Source organism: Octopus bimaculoides, chromosome 1 (genome assembly GCF_001194135.2).
Source record: "Octopus bimaculoides isolate UCB-OBI-ISO-001 chromosome 1, ASM119413v2, whole genome shotgun sequence".
In the NCBI taxonomy this organism is placed as follows: domain Eukaryota; kingdom Metazoa; phylum Mollusca; class Cephalopoda; order Octopoda; family Octopodidae; genus Octopus; species Octopus bimaculoides.
The window spans coordinates 41,160,149-41,167,952 of NC_068981.1; the positions used below are offsets into that span (position 1 = coordinate 41,160,149).

Consider the following 7,804-nt stretch of genomic DNA (forward strand, 5'->3'; position numbering starts at 1 on the left):
ACTATCATCATCATCAACGTTTAACGTCCGCTTTCCATGCTAGCATGGGTTGGACGATTTGACTGAGGGACTGGTAAGCCAGAAGGCTGCACCAGGCTCCAATCTGATTTGGCAGAGTTTCTACAGCTGGATACCCTTCCTAATGCCAACCACTCCGAGAGTGTAGTGGGTGCTTTTACATGCCACCAGCACGAGGGCCAGTGACACGGTACTGGCAACGGCCTCACTCAAAAGGTGTTTTTTACGTGTCACCTGCACGGGAGCCAGTCCAGCGGCACTGGCAACGACCTCGCTCGAATGATTTTCTAACGTGCCACCAGCACAAGTGCTAGAAAGCAACGCTGGTAACGATTATGCTCAAATGGTGCTATTTACGGGCCACTAGCACGGAAGCCAGACAGCTGCTCTGGCAAAGAAGACAGATGGTTGTAGTTGAAAGACTTTCATCATTGGTCTGTTCAATCATAGTTGACCTGGGTTAAAGAACAACAATTATGTTTCCATCCAAAGAAGCTTCTTCATTTGTGATTCTCAAACATTCTGTTATTTACACTTCCTCCCAGTCTGACATATTTCACCATTAATCCCTTACTCCCAAAAATCATTGCCAAAATGTTCTCTTTAAGATGGTGTGTAAGCATCAGTTGCTTAATTAAACATTTGATATACATTGTTAAAAAAAAATTGGTTTCACAAATTTTAAAATGTTTACTTAAATATGAATCTAATACCAGCTTAGCTTCAAAAAAATCATTCAACAATTTATCCTTTAATTACTCTTGTCGATACTCTTTATAAACCCTATATTACTTCTGTAATATTCTTAGCCCTAAAATAAAAGCTTTTTATACCAAAGAATGCTAAATACTAAGCTTATAATTACAGCATTATGGTTTACAAGGCAGAAAAGTAACCCTTTAAAAGTGTAAACAGTATCTTAAGCTCTTGAAAACAAGTATAATTCATGATGTTTCTCATGGTTCAATACTTTGAACTCTCTATTTTACCGTTTACATCAAGAATGTATGTGATAATAGATTTCTCGTTTTAATCCAGTTTACAAGTGATAAAATTGCATTCTTCAGTGAAACCAATTTTAAAATGTACACTAAACTGAATAATCACTTTATCACTCATGTCTAAAAATGCCCCAACCTTATTTATGTCCCATTTTTCTTTGTTTTTAAATAATGAGGATTTAGAGGGATTTAGTAAAATATTTTCTTTACAGTTCAGATGGGGTATGGAACATAAAGAGTTCTAACAAATTTAAGACAAATTTTAATTTTAATATAAACACTTTAAAACGAGAGGGTCTTTTTATATTCATAGAACCACAGGTGATGTTAGATGGTTGGTATCAAAAGGATTAAACACTGATAAGCCTTTCTACAATAATTTCAGAAAGCCAACAACTACTCGGGTAGATGTAAAAGCTAAATAAACCTTGTTCTAAGCACATCAACTTACCAAACACTAAAGTACTAACCATTGATGAGGAATATACTCCCACTTTTAATCAGACTGGTTTCAAACTGAAAACAGGGAAGGTTAAAAGAAAGATGAAAGTTAGAAAGAAGTTAAATTATCTTATGGGAAATAGAAATTCCAATTAATGATAGATAATAGGCAGAGTTATAGAGAGCAGAATGTTCTTACTTTAAATTAATCTACAGATTAACCTCAGAGTGTGAACAACATAAGCTAGAAAAGGCCAGGAAGTGACAGAGGTGGTTTTCATATGCCCTTGAAAAAGAAGTTGGGAAAACCCTGATTTTCAAGTGTGAGTTACAAAGGCAGTCATGCAAATGGTTACATGACTGATGCAACAAGCAAATGAAGGAACTTCATGTGGTCATGGCAACTTCTAGAAATATCAACTAAATCTTTTCAAAACAACACCTCTACTATTTCAAAAGATGAAAGACACAAGATAAAGGAGTTCTAATGAAAATAGAACATAATTGACATATAGCTGGAATGCAACTATGACCATAGTATCAAGCCTGTTTTAAGTCAGGTAGACAGACACAAGCATATAAAGTTATATGTGCATACTAATAAACACTACTACATAGTAATTACTTCAGACCTACAGCCTAACTCTACAATCTTGTGTCTGTCTGCCTGACAAATAGGTTTTGACAGCCAGAGTGTCTGGAGTAGCATCCTAAACATTAGCTGCACCAGTCATGAGATGATGACAGTCCTTATTAATCTTAAATAATTGTTGCTAACATAGGCACAAGGCTTGAAATTTGGTGGGCAGAGGGACAGTTGATTATATCAAGCCTGTATTTGACTGGTCAATTTTTTTTTTTATCAACCCCAGAAAGATGAAAGACAAAGTTGTGTTTGGTGGAATTTGAACACAGAGCCAGAACAAATAAAGCAAGGCATTTGTCTAACTCTCCCAATCCTTTTGATTTTAAATAATAAAAATACATAAAAACCTTATAATTTAATGGGGATGGCTTCTCTGAATTATTTAAACTCGAGACAATTTATTTTTCTACCTCAACAAATGTATTTCTATATGGTTTTTCTAGTAAGTAGTTCATTATTTTTTTCTATCATTACAGAGCACAGAATGCTTTTAACAAAGCCTCAAGCATCTAATAGATAAAAGGTTATTGTTATTAGTATTTAATTAAGTTCTGAGAAGGATTGACACAGAAATCAAGGTTAATAAAAAAAAAGAAAAAGAAAACAGACAAGTGTTTACAAGTATATATATGTGTGTGTGTGACAGTTGTAACAATGTTTTACTTTATGCTGATTTTTTTTTCTTTTTTCAGTTTAGCCTTGAAAGTAGAAATGTATTTTATGGTAGCTTTGTAAGAAATCAACATAATCAAGCAATTATAAATTAGGTCTGTAAAGAAAATTGGTGAATCCAGGCAGTAATGCTACTCATAATTATTTATATTAGATCTTATAGTAGAACAGTTTTCTTATAAACACATTGCAAATAGTTCAGATTTGTACAGCCTGGAGGTGAATATGTTGGTAGTTATTTCTTAGTGATACCATTACATGAAGATCACTTGTATCTCTACATCTTTCAAATCTAGAATTTTAATAAATTGTTAAATATCAGTAGTTTCTATTAATAAGGACCCCACAATGAATCCTACATTGAGATTTGACAGTCTAGTAAAGACTTACAACGTTAAAATGTAAACATTATTTATTTCAAGCAATAAAAATAAAAACCTATATTATACACGATTCATGTTCATTCACGATGTGTGTGTGTGTGTGTGCATATAATTTGATGAAGCATGTTTATCTGGATCAGTGGCTCCCAACCATTTTTTGCCTAAGGACCCCTTTGATTCCTATTTTACAGGGGTGCTCCACCATTCGATGTGTATATATAAAAAAATCCTGCTGTATTTTTGTTGCCAGTACCACCTGACTGGCCATCGTAGGATTTTTGAGCGAGATTGTTGCCAGTGCCCCTGGACTGGCTCTTGTGCGGGTGGCACATAAAATACACCATTTTGAGCATGGCCGTTGCCAGTACCGTCTGACTGGCCTTAGTGCCGGTGGCATGTAAAAAGCACCCACTACACTCTCTGAGTGGTTGGCGTTAGGAGGGGCATCCAGCTGTAGAAACTCTGCCAAATCAGATTGGAGCCTGGTGTAGCTATCCGGTTTCACCAGTCCTCAGTCAAATCGTCCAACCCATGCTAGCATGGAAAGTGGACGTTAAACGATGATGATGATGATGATGATTACACTCTCACCTCACAACTCTATACTCATATAGCCACACATGTTAAGTTTTAGCTCATGTAATAATGGGAACTAAGACTTGTATGTATATGGATATTGTGTGTGTGTGTGTGTGTGTGTGTATATGTATATATATATATTATTAAGAAATCTAATTTGGCGATATTTTTTCCTCTTAGCGGCTTTAATTGAACTAGTTCAATTCAAAGTCTACTTACATTATACACTTGTGCTCTTGGAAAACTTGGTCCAAACAAAGTTATTCATGAGCTCTCAAGTCAGTTCTGTAACCAACCCGTATTTCTCTTCTATGCATGTACCACCTATATCCTGTCATCCTTCCTTCATCTATCCTCTGAATCATTATGCCTGAATGAAGTAGTGTTGCACACTAACAACCTTTACTCACCCACTCTCTCTAATTTTCCTGTCATCATGCTGTTGGACATATCCTCTTGAAGATATGCTTTAGATCCTTATCACTATCTTATCTCACCTTCTCTACCCACCCATATATAATACATCTCCAAACCCATACAAGGTATTCAAGCTACATTTGATGACCTTTTATGTCACTTTTTTTCAAGAATAGCTTGATGTATATTGGAGAAGAATCAACAACATTCTAGAGAAAAAAGATTACAGTTGTAGTTGAGAAAATGTTAGCTGCCATGGAAGACAGGAAACCATATGAATATTGAAAAAGACATATATATCATGATGATTCATGTTGGGTATCAAATTGCCATCATTGTGATTGCTGCTCAAAGTTCTGTGAATACTGTAAAAGCTCTAAGATATAACATAGACAGCTGCAACAGAGGCTACAAAGCCATGGCCAACAGGAAGGGATGCAATGGACACCAGAATTCATCCAACAACTGCAAGACAAGGTAATGGAAGATCTGTGCAAGGGAATTTAGGCTTTGGTAAAAGAGATGAGTGTTGAAGTCAAAACCATGACACTGATCTTGAATGAGGACCTTTGCTACTACTTGTATAAGAATCCCAAGGGAAAATTATGACAGTCAAAGCCAAGGAGAACAGCTTGAGGAAGGCAAAGGAGCTCCTGATCAAGCAGAGGCATCTTGTTGGGCTGAGGATGATCTGGTTCTTCTCAGATGAAAAGAACTCCTGCCAGGACCAGTTGCAAAACACCCAGAACAACAGTTCCCTCAAACTGTGAAGGTTTTTGTGTACATTTCCAGTGAGGGTGATGTCATGCCACCCAATACTTTTGAAAAGGGCCTTAGGCTCAAATCAGACAGTGACGTGAAGCTGCTGGAGATGGTGTTCAAACCTTGGCTGAAGAAGGTCGCTGCTGGAAGACCATATGTGTAGCATTATGATTCAGCTTCTTGTCATACCTCTGGAAAGTATCAGAGAATTTTTATGACTTCACTAGTCTCACAATTTCTAGCCTCCTTATTCCTTCAATTGTAATCCTGTGGATTACTATGTGTAGGGTGCAGTTGAGGAAGACACTAACCACTCTGCCTGCACCACCAAGGCCAAGCTGGTGCCCAAGATCAAGAAGGTGTTTGAAGATCTTCTTAGGGACACCAGGAGCTGTCTTAAGGCCTTGGTGGAAGCTGAAGGAAGCTACCTTGAGTAAACTATTCTCTCTTCTTAGCAATAATCTAGATATTTTTTTGATTTTTTAAAATACTTTCATTTTTGGATGGGATATTTATTTTCCTTTTATGCAAACTGTCAAATTTAACCCAAACACCTTTAGACAAAGAGTGCTTCAAAAATCTATGAGCTTGGCATATATCTTCAATCTTTCAGAACAGTAAACCTTTATTTTCAATGAGGGCTTCCATGTGCTTACTTGACTTGTTAGGAATAGTAGCTAAATCTCTCTCCACATCAAATCATATTATCTTTAAAAGAAAAGGAGAATACATTGGATAATATAATCTTAGATATGCAATGCTTGTGAGAACAGGGTGCAATCACCTAGGTTTAAAACTCTCTCTCTCATACACACACACATTTAACTGCAAAAATTGGATATTTTATGTATTAAGTAAAACATTAATAAGTATATAACTGATTGAGCTAGAACACTTCCAAAGAGTTGTATGCACCTAGGTAATGTGTACAAAAGTTTATGGTTATTATTATCAGCCTAATTGAGAAGATCTATAACCATTAGCACTTCAACTGTAACTATGCTGCCTAGTTTTCTGACTGTCCTTTTTTTTCTTTTAGATAGTAGTGTGTGATTTGAGGAACATCTGGAGTACATAGTCTTCCTCAGCTCGATTGCACAAGTCTGACCTATAAAGTGTGACTTGGCTGTACACAGTCACCTTTGTCGACTGAATCAACTTCACAGTAGAGTCTTTCGTTACATTTAGTAGTAAATGATGTCAACATCATCATCGTTTAATGTCCGCTTTCCATGCTAGCATGGGTTGGACGATTTGACTGAGGACTGGTGAAACCGGATGGCAACACCAGGCTCCAATCTAATTTGGCAGAGTTTCTACAGCTGGATGCCCTTCCTAACGCCAACCACTCAGAGAGTGTAGTGGGTGCTTTTACGTGTCACCCGCATGAAAACGGCCACGCTCGAAATGGTGTCTTTTATGTGCCACCCGCACAAGAGCCAGTCCAGGGGCACCGGCAACGATCTCGCTCGAAAACTATTCAAAATTGCAAAAGAATCATAAACTTATTTTCTGGTGAAAAGAATAGGCAGTATCGATATGGAAGCTTGAAATCTCACTTTTATAGATAAAGCCAGTGCTGATGGAAGTAGTTACGCTGTTAACTTGTAGCAGACACAAGGGTTATAAGATGGTGGTGGTGGTGATGTTATTGATGAAGATGATGATGAGAGGAATATTAATGGTGGTAACCATTGTGATGATAATGATAGAAATAGTGATGCAGAAAGGTAGAGAATGATGTTAATGAAAACAATTATTATAGTGGTGATAAGTGTAGAGCTGATGGTGGAGAAGTTAGTGTTTGTGATGTTGTTGGTGATAAGTGTGATAATGTTACCAGAGTGGAGATTAAAACTTGAGAACTAAATACCTTGATTATATATTTACTGGCAAATCAAGCAAAGTTCAAGATCAGATCAACTAATCATGTTTATAGTTGCCAGGTATAAGACACAGAAGTACATCCAGACATAAATACACACATGTATGCAAACACATTTGCAGACACTGATGTGTGTGTACATACATATACATGCACATTCATTGTTTTATGTATATATAAATATATACACATGTTCATTAGACACGTTTGTATATCTGCATATTCACACACACACGCAATTATGTCCAGGTGTATCTGTGCATGATGCATTGCTATGCATATCTGTAAGTTCACCTGAATATCTGAAGTACTATTTATGTTCATAGATAAGGTCCAGCAAAAATAAAAATACGTCAGCACACATGCAGACACATGCTCATATATACACATCTACATAAGTAATGATGTATGTGTATGTGTGATTAATGTGAGAAGACAACAAAACTGGATATCTACCTCATGGTTTATTTGAGCTGAAAAGTTAGAGGTAAGCAAGATTTAGAAAGTACATTATCACAGGAAATAAGAACCACCTCTGCCACCATTCTACAATCATCATCATCATAATTAAATTTTTTCATGAACATTATTTTACCATTTATTCTTCTATATAGTCTGGTTTCAATTGAGTTGCATCAGCAGCTCGCAACTTTTCTTCACCTCTATTGTTGAGCTCATGTAATTATGGATTTAAATATGGAATCAGTCTTATATTTATATCAAGCAACTAATAAAATGTTCACTAACATTTGAGCAGCAACACAAACACATGCAAACTTCTTTCCCCAACATATATCACCACCCCTTCTCTCTTTCACACACACATTTTTTCATTCTCTCTCTGTTTATTTTCTCTTATTCCTTTCTGTTGAAGAGCATAGGCTTGAAATGTAAAAGATTTCTTCATTTTCCTGAACATCAAACTAATACACCTGCTTATTGTTCATACACCTGTCTTCATCTTTTGTTTTTCTATAAATTTCAACTATATATATATATA

General features: G+C 36.2%; 1 protein-coding gene and 1 long non-coding RNA gene across 2 annotated transcripts in view; one reads left to right on the forward strand and one right to left on the reverse strand.

Annotated features, from left to right (window-relative positions):
* Nucleotides 1–7,804, reverse strand: part of LOC128247308 (uncharacterized) — a 73,428-nt gene that overhangs the window by 23,222 nt on the left and 42,402 nt on the right. The window lies entirely within an intron of this gene.
* Nucleotides 6,901–7,804, forward strand: part of LOC106878934 (CKLF-like MARVEL transmembrane domain-containing protein 7) — a 56,827-nt gene continuing 55,923 nt past the window's right edge. The window contains exon 1 of the mRNA XM_014928300.2: nt 6,901–7,291. The gene's annotated coding sequence lies outside the window, so the exon portion shown is untranslated. The remainder of the gene's footprint in view (nt 7,292–7,804) is intronic.